The sequence below is a fragment of the Melospiza melodia genome, chromosome 2 (genome assembly GCF_035770615.1).
Source record: "Melospiza melodia melodia isolate bMelMel2 chromosome 2, bMelMel2.pri, whole genome shotgun sequence".
Classification (NCBI taxonomy): Eukaryota; Metazoa; Chordata; class Aves; order Passeriformes; family Passerellidae; genus Melospiza; species Melospiza melodia.
Window position 1 is genome coordinate 138,236,248 of NC_086195.1, and position 14,152 is coordinate 138,250,399.

Consider the following 14,152-nt stretch of genomic DNA (forward strand, 5'->3'; position numbering starts at 1 on the left):
GTCCAAGTGGTCAAGCAAAGATTCAGGGTCTCACAGTCTATTTCATCTAGGAGAAGAAATTGATGAGGGCATCAGATAACTTGGAGATAATTGTGCACCTTCTCAAGGAAAGGCAAGGTCGTCTTTTCTACCTCTTTAGGGGAATTGAAAACCATACACTCAAATCTCCTTTCTGAAAGGGCCTCCCAGGGCCTTTCCTTGGGCCAGACTCACTTTGCACACCTGGGCAGTGCTGGTACAACAATCACTGAGTGCCTGTGATGTCTGTGTGTCACCCAAACGCTCCAGCTCTTCACAGAATTGAAATGTAAGCCCACTGTTCTGGCCAGCGGGGTTCCAGTTGCTCACATCTCTGGTTTGAACAGGGATGAGGCTCCTTCCTGGCCTCTGGAGATGACAATTAACTCAGCTGCCTGCTCTAGAGCTTCTTGCAGCCCAGGACAATGGTCTTTGCCACCATTTTGCCCCAGTCTGCAGCAACATCTGTGGTGCATGTCCCCAAAGCCATATGGTAAGGAAATGGCAATTCCTTGCACCTGGCTGGGCTGGCTATTTCTTAAACAATGTAGGCTGATTCTGGGTAACAGGGAGATAATTTTGGATCTTAAACCATTGCTTTGCTGTTTTCCTGAGGAATGGCTGAACAATTTGAATTCAATGCAAAGGTTCTCGCTGAAATCCCATTTCAAAAGCTGCAAGAGTGTTCTGATTCCCTCGCTGCTCCTCACACACACTGTGCATGCACTCACCATCTACTTGCCCTTCAGTGCTTGGCAGATTTTGCTGCATTCAGCCCAGCAAGGCACAGGTGCAACCACAGCAGATGGTGGCAAGCTTCATCTAACAGAGGCAACTTCAAGGAAAAGCAGATTTTTGCTCAAGAAATAGAATATGAAAGGGTCCAGATACCAAGGGTTATGAATCCAGCAATAACATAGCTCTGCTGATAATGACAATGTTTGGAATCATTTTTATTTGAATAGATCTGCCTGCATTACCAATATCTACAGTGTTGCTTGGTAACTATTTCCCGATACCCAGAGACTGAGAAACATTTTTTCAGAACTAAATTACAATTCTGATATTAAATTTCACATTTTAGTGGTTCCAGTCTCCTCTGTATGGCTGTTTAGCCACAGCAATATTCCTGGTAGCATTTTTTTTATATTATCCACTTTTCTACATTTTTTTTACTTTCTTTCCTTTCCCAAAGGTGCCAAGTGAGGTTACAAGTAAATATTTCATACTCCTTCCTTGGAAACATGTTGATATTTTAAGAAGTGTCAGTAAAACTGTAAAGTGAGAATACTGGTGATCTCAGACTCGAGTTGCATAATTCAGGATGAGTTTCAAAACCCAAGTATAAAGCGATTCTAAATTATCAGTGGGTGGAAATAAAATTGCCACATAAAGCAGTAAAGCAAATGGTATTAAAGTGTTGCATGGAAAATAGGTGAATATGTGTAAATATTAGTCACGCTTCTCTGTATTTGTTTTGCTGTTGGTGCAGTGCCAGCATTCACTTATTATCCAGCAGCTGCATTGTGTGGTCATGAAGATAAAGGAAAATACAATAATAATAATAATGATGATAATAATAATAATAATAATGATGATGATGATGATGTAGCACTGTTGTTGGGATCACAATTCAGTAACAAATAAAAAATCAGAATGCTCTACTTAATTACTTGTCAAAATTTACCTCAAAATAAAAAGGCAAATTAAAAAGAGGAAGGAACAAACCCCACCATGCTGCAGTTTCAGAAGTGTATCTGCTGATTTCCTCATGCTGCAAATTTTAGTTACAAAGTCATGCCTCCCCCATTTTTTGAGGATTAACAAATTCACTTCTGCCTTCCCTGCTAACGAGGACAGCACTACAGAAGGTGGTAGGCTGCTTGTAAATGCCAGGGTTCTGCTGATTTGTGGGTACTTCTGTGACTAAAGGAACGTAGCAGTTGTGTGAGACGACCCCTAATATCTCTTTTGCTCCCTGACAATGCCAGATTGTGCAGGGAGCTGTGCTTGAAAGTGAAATTCCCACCTCCCCAAATATATGCACAGTGACTTTCTGGAACATGATTTTCACAACAAGTACCCACACTTTGTTCATTTGCTTTCCCGGTGGCCTCTTTTGACTGAAGGCTTGAAACTGGCAGCTCAGAGCTGTGGAAGGTCAGAAGAAAGCAGATAACATTTGTTTAACAGCTATTTGTAGTATAAAAAGTTTAGCTGATTGTGTGGCTGATTGCATCAATTCTATTCCATAGCTCCTACAAAAGAAAATAGATCTTGAGATCACTTTGGAGCACCCTTTCTCTGGCTTTGAGGAAACAGCAAATTTTACATTCTGGTAGATGACTGAGTTCTGATTCCTACAAAAATCTTCAGCCACGCTTAGAAATGCACTTCCTAAGAAATCCTCAATTACAGCAAACTGGACAATTTGGAGAGGACTGGGTACTTCTAGACATTGTGAAACGTAGAAATGGAGGACACCTGTAGAAAAAGCTGCAATCTAAACCTTCCCCCAGTTCATTCTCAGGTGAAACTGACTTCTGACATTTAAAAAATAGAAGTGGAAGGTTTGTTTGTCCCCAGGGCCCAACTCTGTCCTAAGTGCCACATTCCTGTCGAGGCTATGGAGCCTTCAGCACTGGAAATCTCTAAAGAAACAGATCAGGCAGAGCTGTCTGGAGTGACATCTGCAGGCAAGCTTGCTGTAAGACAAAGGAACCCAAAAATCCTGGTCTCACTCCTGCCATTAGATCTCTAACATTATTAATAGCATTTGGTAATAATAGCATTAAAAGATTTGTCCTTTTTAGTGCAACTATGGGAAGCATTTAAGCCAAGGCCAGCTATGTTCCAGAAGGAGTATTATATCTCTCCTGAGGAGATTTTTGTTCTGTGCTACAGAAAAGGTCAAGCCCCATGGCTGCAATTATCCCAAACAATTCCAGATTCACAGAATACATCACAGCAGTTGTTTATTCATTGTTATACTACAGATGTAGTTAATATTGCCCAAAAGCAGACACCATGGGTTTGGCACATCAATCCATCCCCTCTCACCCAGATTAAGGCATCTGTGATTCCTCAAATGGCTGTGGTGTGGTTTGTTCAATCACACAGGAAATAACTGGGACAATAAGATGTCTCAGGAGTAGGCTCCAGGGTACTGCCATCCCAAAATACTAAAAAATCTATTAGCTCCATGCCAAGAAACAGCAGTTCAGAAGTTGTGAGTTTTCTTTTTTTGCTTGGGGTGGTGGGGTTAAACGCCTAGATGTCACATCAACATTTTTGATAAAAACCATGAAGTTCTCCTGAGTTTGTGTAAGTCAGTCTGGTGGAGCTTTTCAAACAGCATTATCCTAGAATAAGCCACGCTTCTGAAAAATTTAAAAAATTATTCCCTATTTTCCCTTTTGAGGAGAAAAAGAGCATATTGTTGGGTGGCTTGGTGCTTCATAGGTGTGATAAGCTGAGAACTCAATACTCCTCCCAGGTTCTGGGAATTTAACATCTCAAGTCCTCAGTCCTTGCCGAACTAGAAATTACTGTTGTTACCTTTGTGATCTTTTACAATTAGACATTTTCCTCGTGTGTTTTTATGCTTTTGATCACTAATATTGCACTGTTTATTTCTCTGCTAAAATAATATGTGGGAGAGAGATGCGCTCAGAAAAGACAGACTTTAGTTTTATTCCTCTGCTCACACTGCAAAATACAGCACACAACAAATCTGCAAGCAAATCTGGATTTGTGACTTATGTGGGCCATTAATATTTAATGCATGCAGCATCTCCTCTTCTGCAGGTTTGTCCATATTCTATTCTAATGTCCTGTAAACAGTCTCCAGGTAATTTCTGACATCTCTGGAGCAAGAAACTGCTATGTATACAAAATTCAAACTGTGCTGGAGATGAGAAATGATGGCAGAAATAAGTGCTAGAGCCCTTTGATCCCCCTTCCTCTCTGCAGCAATAAATATATTCAGAAAGGCAGCACTGTAGATTTATAAATGTTAGCACTCTGAGTGAAGTCAAACTAATTTACTCTGTGAACTTCTCTGACATTATGAAAACTTTACAAAGAGATCATTGCATGTGAAGTATTAAAATACTATAATTTTAACTTAAAAACCCCACTCACCAGACCTTCAAGTTCCCTTCTGTATATCTGCCGTGCTTTGAAGTGTTTTAAGAATAAGTGGGAACACCATAAAGATGGCAAAATAAATTACAGCTCTTGAAGTTTAGGAATAACACCAACATAAAATAAAATTGTGTGAATTCATTTTTATGGATTGGGACTTTGGCGAGGGAGGGAGAGGAAGAGTAAAAGGGGATTGTCCTGAAGGAGGGGATGGTGATGAGGAAGGGACAAGTGGCACTGGAAATGTCAAATACAGTGACAGAGGGGTTGAGCCTTGTCTCATCATTTGTTCTGGGGGAAAATTAATTGATTGGGTAAATTGAGGAATTGAATATTTGCAAATTTGAGAGTGGTGAGTACAAACATCTCCGGAGCCATCAGCACTGGGTCACTTTCAAGGTTTTTGGCTTGAAGATGTGAGGCAGCACTTGGCTCCAGTGGGGAAGGAGGGCACGCAGCACCACTGCCCACAGAGCCCCAGCAGCCCAGGCAGGAGCACCAGCTGCAGTTTCAGACCTTTCCCTTTGCTGATGGGTGCAACAAAGGGAACATCTCAGAAGGAGACAAAGCCCAGAGGCTGGATCTGAGCAGATCAGTCAGGAAGGAGGATAAATCATGGCTAGGGGAGTGCTTTCCCTCCTGGTGTGAAACTCTCTGCTGGCAACAACTGTAAGCACCACTTTCCTAGCTTCTGTAACAAATCATTGATGCCTTAATTAGTTCAGAACAGTGCTCTGCATCTTTTGGCCTGCTACAGACCTGTAGGAGCATTGCTCCCCTCCCTCTGGTGATGCCCCATCGATTTTAAAATCCTGTCCTACCCTTGGTTCTCATCTGAGAAGGTCTCAGCAGCCACCTGGGACTGAACTAGAGGTCACACAAGACATCTCCATTTTCTGGTGTTTGCCTGGAGGACCTGACCTGTTCCATGTGCTGATCAGAGGATGGCTCCCGCCACTCTGCAATCCTAAAGGGAACAGAGTGCAATCCTAACCAGTGATGCATCCCTGCTTTGTTCAGCTAACAGAGGTGCCTGTCCAAATCTCAGCACCCAGGTTAGGCTGCTGAGACTTTGCTTGGATCCTTTTCTTCACAGCACCATCTAGTGCTGCTAATGCAACCCACAATTTTCTTTGTCCTTGCCTTCTTTCACATAAATACACAAAAACACATACATTTTAAAATAAACACAGAATGGACTCCAGACCTCTCAAAAAATATATACTTGAATAAATACTCCTCCATACTGAGGAGTTCTTTTTCCCTGAGGAAATGATGAGAGAAAAAAAATCACTGCTATAGATATGCAGGGATTTGAAGTCTAGAAACAATGCAGGTGAAGTTGTTACAAGAACCTCAGCAAAGCAGGAGGCTAAACTAAAGTATAAAATGAAATAAAATGCTGCCTCTTTAACTATGCCTTTTGTCTGGACTAAGAAACTGTGTATGGTTAAGTGTGGGTTTGCCTAGATGGACTCCCTTGCCTTTTATATGCCTTGCCCACTTTTTCTAACATCAGAAACTTTTTCTAACCTCTAACCTTTTGCTTAACATTGTTAAAACATGTTTAACTTCACTAAATAATGAATGCCAAAGATAAAGATTGTCTTTGCCAATACCTCGCCAACCTTCATCAATTGCAGTGTGAGTCCTTGCAGGAAACTTTTCCTCCTTGATGATCATTGCTATAAGAGACAAAGATCCCATAGCCTCTCCCCCAGAATTTGGTTTGTCCTTTGCTATGGTAAAAGTAAATGAAGGAAAAGGGAAAAGAGTCAACATTAAAAAAAAAAAAGAAAATAAGAGAAAGGAAAGAGATGAAAAGGACAAAAGGGAAAGGGTAAAAGAATGAAGCGAAAATACAGGGAAAGGGGGAAATTATAAAAAGGGGGAAAGGAAGAGGACAAGGAAAGGGAAAGTGGGAAAAAGTAAATACAGCCAAGCAAGAAAACTGCTTATTTTATTATTTTATTTTATTTTTAATTCTGATTATAGCAATTTAACTTTTTCAACCATTCTGAAAATTGCCAAAATACCAAGAGGGAAAGCAGCCAGGCATTTGCCATGGAGTTTTTCCCATGATCACCTTGTACTGCTGCAATAAATTCCTATGGAATCTCCTGGAGATCACAGTGGGAACCAGGTGGAGAAAGCTGCAGTGAGTGCCAGAGCAGTGCATATCGATGGGAGTTGGATGTGCAAGTGTTCTCCCTCCACTAAACAGTGTCTAGTCGAGTCCCACATTCATTTATTGCAACTTTGTAATTTGACCTTGACAGCTTGTAAATTTTCAGGACACTATTCTTAAAAGCAATTCAGTCGTGTTAGGCTTTCAAATCACTGGTTTCATGGCTGGGCTTTATGGGCAAAGGTGCATGTTTTAAATAGCTTTTGTGTAAAATCCCTGCAGGCTGTGCCAAAGGCAAACTAATGACCACTGGTGGAGCTGCAAATGGAATTGGATAATATATTGATACCAGCAGTAAACAGCATTCGATTTTAACAGCAACTAGTATAGAATAACATGTCTAATTTAATTTATGAACCTAATTTAAACATTGGGGAGGCTTGACACAGAAAAACTAGTTGCTGTGTTGCTCCTGCACTTTTATTTTCTGCCCATCAGAAGAGGGGAAGGATGTTAGCAGTTGATGTTAATTTGTTCATCTGCTTATGCTGTTGGTATTTCTTGCCTGCTCATGGCACTTTTGCAGGTAACTCTAGCTGCTCTTAATCCTGACTCAAAGAAACGATTGATTTTCTTGTGATGATTTATTATCATTGATCAGGGTGCAAATAACACATTTTTGCTTTTAGCACTTTGTACAGCCATAGCCAAAGTTACCAACCTTTTTCTGTTTCTCTCTGCAGTGCAGAACTATGGCTCCAGAAGTGCAAATTCTCTTTCTTTGTGAGCAGCCTTGCCCACCCAATTAAATCATGTAAGTAAATTCACATGCACAAGACCTTGACACTGGGACCAGGATGGTTGTGTACAGCTCAACCCCAAAGTTTCTAATTCTCCTTTTCTTTATGGCATACATTTTAAAAGATGTTCAAGCTATTTTTATTAATAATTGAGAAAGCTGAGGGTCTGAGCCTGCCTGACCTGCAGCTGTAGTAAAATTTTGAAAGAGAGCAAGGGGTCTTTACCATGAACAAGCAAAAATATCCAGCTTTGTTTTATTTGGGTATTTGAATGATGACCTTTTGAAGTATATAGAAATGAAAGAAAGAAGCATTCTCCAAAGATTTTGTACAGAATAAAACAAGCGTTACTAACTTCTGTCTCATTTTCAGGTCTTACAGGCCTGTCTTGCTTTGCATGTACCCTTGCTAAATAGAAATGGTCACTATGTTCTTGTAAAACATAGTTAAATGGGAAGATTTCACTCGAGTAACCACTGAAAGACCATAAAACCATACCACAAAACATAAATACATTCACTAGAAGATACCTTTCACTGACTAATAAGGAAAATATTTCTGACTTTCATAGGGAGAATAATATTAATGCTTTTTTAATTATCCTTTGTGCTGGTTAAGTGTGGCTTTTTCTTGGCTTTAGGTATCAATTTTTTCCAAGAATTCTCCATCCTGTAGAGAACTAGAGTCCCCCCAGTCACTGAGAGTGAAAGGGAGGAGGTTTTTGACCTTCTGTGACCCCCAGATAAGGGACCTGTCAGGATTTCAAGAGCAGCCCCTTCCTTCAGGTATTTTTTTGGAATTGTGGGTGTAGGTCATGATGATATTGATAAAGAAAGCAGCACAGCAGAACAATCAAACCCTGCACCAGCTGCCCCCATGGCATTTTTGGTGGGCAATATTTTTCTCAGTGTTCTACTGGGTGTGCTTGGGTACCTGCAAAGCTCAGCTCAGCAATGCCAGGGGGGGTCCTGAGAAAAGCAAAGTGGCTTTTAACAAAGCATTTGCAGCTAAAGGTAGGTTTGCTAAAATCAGAAAAGGGTGACCAACTTCTGGTTTTAATGCTAGCGAGAACTGGCACAGCCATGGGAATTCTCCTGCAACGCTTCATTTATAGGATCTGAGTTTTCTGACCAAAAAAAAAGAGAAAAAACTAAGATTAGGGAAAATTTTTTATAGCTCATCTACTTCTGCTTCCCAAACTGTGCCTAATGAAAAGAAAGATGACAATTATTCCCATTCTGAAAACTGGAATTTGTCACATTAAGAGTATTTTTCCCATCACAAATCTACACTGGGATATTGAGAATTGGGCTACTGATTCATGTGCACTATTTCAGACAACACTTAAAACCACAGGTATTTCAGGCTTAGAAGAAGTAAAAAAAAAAATTTACTCTGAATCATCAATAGCTGAAAGTAGAAATTCTTTGTGTGCATGCAGAGAAAAAATAGATTTGGAGTGGAAACTTTTTTGACAAGTATGAGTCTAACAGTATTTGAAGTAGATGAGATATTGATTCCCCAAAATAAATAAATAAATTCAAATGCCCAACCATTTTAAACTTCAAAACTATCTGCAAAGTTAACAATTTTACGCTTAGAAAATTGATAACAAAAGAAATCCTTTCTATACAATTGCCATGTAAAAAGATTTCTGTCACTTTTCCTTGATGAGGACAGCAGCATGCATGGCTGGAGAAAAAGTGCCCAACCTCAGGAGTGGTTCCTGGGCTTTGGGATCCAGGTCAGACCAATCTAATAAACAAAGATGGATGTTAAAAAATCTGCAGTCAGTGTCCAGACTGGCTACTAAAATAGCAATTTAAAAATTTTTAAATAAAATTTAAAAAAAAAAAATCCCAACCCTGCAGCAAACCTCACTCAGGCTGGAGTTTCAAGCCTTCCTCTGGACTGTTCCTGGGAACTGAACACTGTTAATTTGGTAGCACACACTTGATGAGAGCAATGAGGAGATGCTTTCAGACTGACAGCAGATCTGCACACTCCCTGCTCTCCAGCTGTGAGTCAGCTCCAGCCCACCAACCACAAACACGTGCTCGAGCCCCAAGCTGGTGTCCTTTACCTTCCAGCTGCATTTTGTGCCCCACACCAAGCTCCACGTTCCCAGCTCAAGAGGAGCTGCTGGCACCCAGCTGCCCTGGCTCGTGGCAGCAGCACTTTTATTTGCATTTTTATGATTCCTCTGCAGGATCCCACTGCTCACACAGAGTTTGTGTGCAATAACTCAGCTCGCAGCCAGGTTTGGAATCAGCAGCAGCTCTGATTGGAAACCCAGGATCCAACAGCCCTGAGGGTCACAGCTGCCCTCTGCTTCATTCCTGCCCCAAGGGCTCAGCAAACCCAGGTGAGCAGAAATGTCTCCACATATGTGGAGTTCTCAAAATCAGAACAATTGCAGTAAAACATATATATGTACACCCTATGTAGGTTCCAAGGCATTTGCTTTTTTGGGTAAACTTTAAAGCAATAAAGTAAATTACTTAGAAATGTGTCTTTATGTGTGTTGATGAGCTTGCAGACCTTACATGAGTAGTCAGAATTCTGGGTTCATAAAAGAAATACAGAAATCAAAACACAGAATAAAGGCTAAAGTTCAAATGCTGAAGTCTCATTGTCTCAGTAAGTTTGATCATTGTGTTTACAAAGTCGGATCTGTTGATAGAATGAACGCTTTAAGTTTTTGCTTCTTATTTGTATATATGAACTCTGCAGGCCTCATACAAAGATGGTCATTCAAGGTGACTTAACTCATCCTGTTTTGTGAACTTCTGCAGTGTTTTGCAATCAGTATCCATCAAACATGTGACTGTGCCTTCTGCTGCAGTGTCTGTGGCCACAGTCCTTCTAGCGTGGCAGAAAAATGAAAACTGCTGTGATAATTTTCTTTTGAAAGATTTTTGGGTTTTTCTAAATTGCTGTAGTGTAAAATAGCCACCCTTAAAGCAAGCAAGAAAACTGCCTTAAACAAGCAAAAAGAAATACATTGAGTAGTGGGAGATTTTAATTTTGCTGATGTGCCTTTGTGTAGAAAACTTACTTAGCAAAACAATTTTGCTAAATAAAGAAGTAAGTACTATAGCAGAGCTAGAGTTGTTTTGCTAAATAAAGAAATATGTACTATAGTAGAGCTATGTAACACAAAGTAGTTAATAAACAAGAGAGTTAAGAGAGTTTCTTTGTATTTGTACCAAGAGGGGGAATTTGGGAAGCATAGAAAAGGTAAGAAGACTTTCAGAGAGCTGTGAAAGCAGGCCTGACAAACAGAGAGAGCAGGGAACTTAGAGCTGCAATGTCTGAAAGCAGGAAAGTTACAATAGTACAGCAAGCAAGGCCATGAAACAATAGCTTGAGTTTTAGGCTTGGCTAAGATAGACCTTAAGACTGCAGAAAAATATGCCTGGCAAGTAGTAGAAGGTTTTAAGCTTAATAACGGAGTATTGTGTATTGTTAATAGAAAGCATACAAGCAAGTATTGTGTGAAACAGTGTACTTTTACCTTTAGTGATTGGTTTGAACAATTGTCTGTAAGCTTAACAATAAGTTATTGGCTAGAAAGTTTTAAAAATGCTCTGTAACAAAGAAATCTTTGGTAGAAGGTGAGCTGCTGCCATCTTCCAATTGTCTCAATCCTGTAATGAGGCTGATGCTGCAGTAAAGCTCAAGGAACTTACCCCAGCAGTCCTGTCCCATTTGTGCAAAATATATTTAACAGATGTATCTGTTATTATTATTTATCAGATTTATATCTGATAAGTCTGTCAGTTTCCAGAGCTCAATGTTGGGATGGAAAGAAAGGGGAAGAAGGGAGAGAAAGAATGAAATTGCCATTAAAGCTCAGCAATCTGAGAGGGACACATCGTGTGGCTGAGCTGAAAGGCTCAATTAGTTCTCCCAGGTTTATTTCATTAAAACACTGCAGAAGCATTTCAGCTGCAGCACCAAGAGGAACCAGAAGGCTTTGCAGGGGCAGGTTTTGGTAGCAGGGAGGCTGCAGGGGAACTGCCAAAATCTTTCTCCATGTCCAGCAGACCCAGGCCCTGGTGGCTCCAAAGGTGAGCACGCTGCTGGCCAGGGCTAAACCCAGCAGGAATGGTGGGAATGCCTCTGTGATAAGAGATTTGAGAGGAAGAAATAAGTTGTGGCACAGATGTAATTGTGGCCAGAGAAGAGCAGGATGAGAACATGTGAGAGGAACAGCTCTGCAGAGCCAGGTCAGTGCAGAGGGAGGGGCAGCAGGTGTTGTGGTCCAGCTGATAACAGGTCAGAGATGAGACTCGATGATCTTAAAAGGATTTTTCCAACTTAAATTATTCTTTGTTACTAAGTTTAGCTATTTAGTGAACTAAACATAATATACAATGAAAGAGAAAGCAGTTTTGAATGTTAAAAATGTAATTTCTTCTAAATTAAAAGTATAGCCCTGGCCTACACAAAAGCATAACTGTCACAGAAAAACCAGGAGGTGAAAAGATATATCTGTAGATATGAAAAGGTATATCTGTATGCAAATATAGTGCAGGTTATGTGGAAAGACAAAATTCAATCAAATAAAATCCATTTTAAAGATGAACTGCCACTGTAGTTCTTCTGGGGAGGGGGTGGATGAGGAGCAGGAGGAAGAGAATTAAAAAGCTTTGGGCCAGACTTTTGGATTTAGCTTATCAATAGACTTTCAGTGGGGATTTTTGTACCCAGGGACTTGTTTAAATTGTCTGATAAAAATGAAAAGAAAAAAAAAAGAAGAAATTACATTTATGAACTTGGGAACTTGGGAAACAATAAGTGGGAGCTTAAGAGTTCCTACAGAGCCCTGTGGAGGTTATATGGTCACAGTGAAAAATCCAGAGTTCATAATTACACACTTAAAGATCAATAAATTTACATGTACTCTAAGACACCTGATGCATCATGCCCTTGGAATATAAAAGCTTTCTGTTGACATTTTTTCCCTTCAGCTCCAAAAATTGAAGTCTCTGTATCTCAGCTTCTGAAATGTGGTCTTCTCAGAAATACATTTTCCCAAAAAGAGAGTTAAGGCAGGCAAGCATTTCAGGTATTCTGCTTCAATAATCTCTCATGAAAAACTACAATTTTTCTGTCATTGACTCACTTATAAAGCAACTCTGGATTTATTGTGGCCAGTAAGCCTCAAGGATAAGTAGATGTTCAATTGTAAAATATGAAACAGAAATGAAAAAGGGAAAATATCCATCCAAAACATATCAGAGGGCACTGGCCATCATACCAGGGCTACTGTGAGACAGATTGTGGTTTCCAGGGAGTGTGCTGGTAAATGGTCTCTGTATAGAGGTTTTATAAAGTACAGCTGGAAGCAGGACAATGAGCAGGCAGAAGGATGGGGCTTTTTTTTTTTTTTTTTTTTACATCAGAATTGGAGTCATGTGAAAAAGAGAAATCTGACATTTTTTTGTTTTGGTTTGTTAATTTTCTGTTTCCTTGAAGAGCTGGAATCTGTCTCTCTGACTTGTTACCTACACCTTGTTACAATGCACAACGTTTTAACTATGCGGTCCCTTTGTGAGCACCTCAACTCTGATGTATTCCAAAAGGTTTTGTGCTTCTGAAAAGCTGCTGTTCAGCATCTTCACATCCACTAGATGTCACTCAATAGTCATCTTTTCCAGCACTGACCCAAAAAAAGTCATCATTTCCACACACACACAAAAAAAGGCAACAAATATTTTTTTCCTTCAGACTCAAAACAGACTGCTTTCTAAAAATTTTATTCACTGTTTAAAGTTAATATGTGGTGTCTGAAAGGTTTTCAGCATCACTTCAAAAATTAAAACTTTTAGATGATTCAATTAGAAGCTGTGGTTGTCACCTGGAATTTGCATATTCCTTTAGCATAGTTCTTTCAAAGAAAAAAATATTAAAAAGATAATTTGGAGCGTGGTGGACTTGATGTTAATGGATAATTGTGTCTCTGGACCATGACCACATTGTTCAACATTTTGATCTGCCTTGTCCAGGTTTAGTGGGGAAGAATCCCCCAAAGGAGCTCCGGTGGGAAAAGCAGATCCAATCGGCCTCTTCCCCCAACTGGTCCGGGAGGAAAAAATACCTCCTTGGAGAAAGGTGGAAAAAAAACTGTTTATTAAACAATAAAACCAAAACAATATCAAACAATGAGACCCCTTGCCACTCTAAAAGAGATGACAAACTGAGAAAACCCCGGGTTGCAGCTCAGCTCACTCAGTCTCTGATCATTCCCTCAGTGCTGGAATTGTTGCAGGCCAGGCCCGGCCCGATGGGCCTCAGGTGCAGCTGCCGGTGCTCCCCTGGGTGTTCAGTCCAGAGCAGTTTCAAGAGATCCAAAGAAAAGGGAAAAAAAAAAAAAAACAGTCCAGGGAACTTCTTTGCCTCAGCTAGCTAATACTAACTAAAAAGCAAAAGAAGAGCTCTGTCCCGCTGTCTGTTTGTCCACAGACAACACAGTCAGGAGCAGGAATGTGGAGGAGTGGAGTACAGTGTCTGAAAACCAACTGCTGCCTCTTCTCTCCCCACCTTCACCCTCTGGAACGCTCTTAAAGGTACAAAATTTATTATTCAGCATAAACAGAATGAGATGATTGGGGATAAAAGCATCACATAATCAACCCAGGACAAGACAGAACACGGGAGGGACAGGCAAAAGTGGAGGCTCAACGAGGATGGAACCATCAGTGCATACCTCAGTGAGCAACTGGTGCTTGATATTGAAGCTATTTAAAAACAAAAACTCTCAAACTCACAGGTTTTAAGTGGGTTTTTTGATTAAGGTTAACTTCCATAGTCCAGCTTTTTTATTTTCCCTTTGTACTTAAGGTCAGAAACTGAATCCTACATTTGCTGCCCAGTTGCTTGACAGTGGGACAAGAAACAGCAGGGCAGGGAGGAACCTTTCTCTTTGGATTCCAGAGGTTTATTTTGATCAGATGAACTGTTGTGCTTTGGGGAGTTAAGTAGTGCAGATGGCAAGGAGTGCAAGTTACAGAAGACAAAGTGGTGAAGGAAAATCAACCACAAAACAGCTCAG

At 40.3% G+C, this 14,152-nt stretch overlaps 1 long non-coding RNA gene across 4 annotated transcripts in view; it reads left to right on the top strand.

The window, feature by feature from the left end:
* The window catches only part of LOC134414862 (uncharacterized), a 36,320-nt gene that overhangs the window by 20,296 nt on the left and 1,872 nt on the right, over nt 1–14,152 (top strand). For 3 of the 4 annotated variants that reach the window (XR_010026863.1, XR_010026861.1, XR_010026862.1), the window contains 3 exons: nt 7,036–7,106; nt 9,302–9,457; nt 13,564–13,667. This is a non-coding gene — a long non-coding RNA (uncharacterized LOC134414862). Of the gene's footprint in view, nt 1–7,035; nt 7,107–9,301; nt 9,458–11,138; nt 11,479–13,563; nt 13,668–14,152 lie in introns of those variants that run through there. The other variant, XR_010026864.1, reaches the window with a different exon arrangement.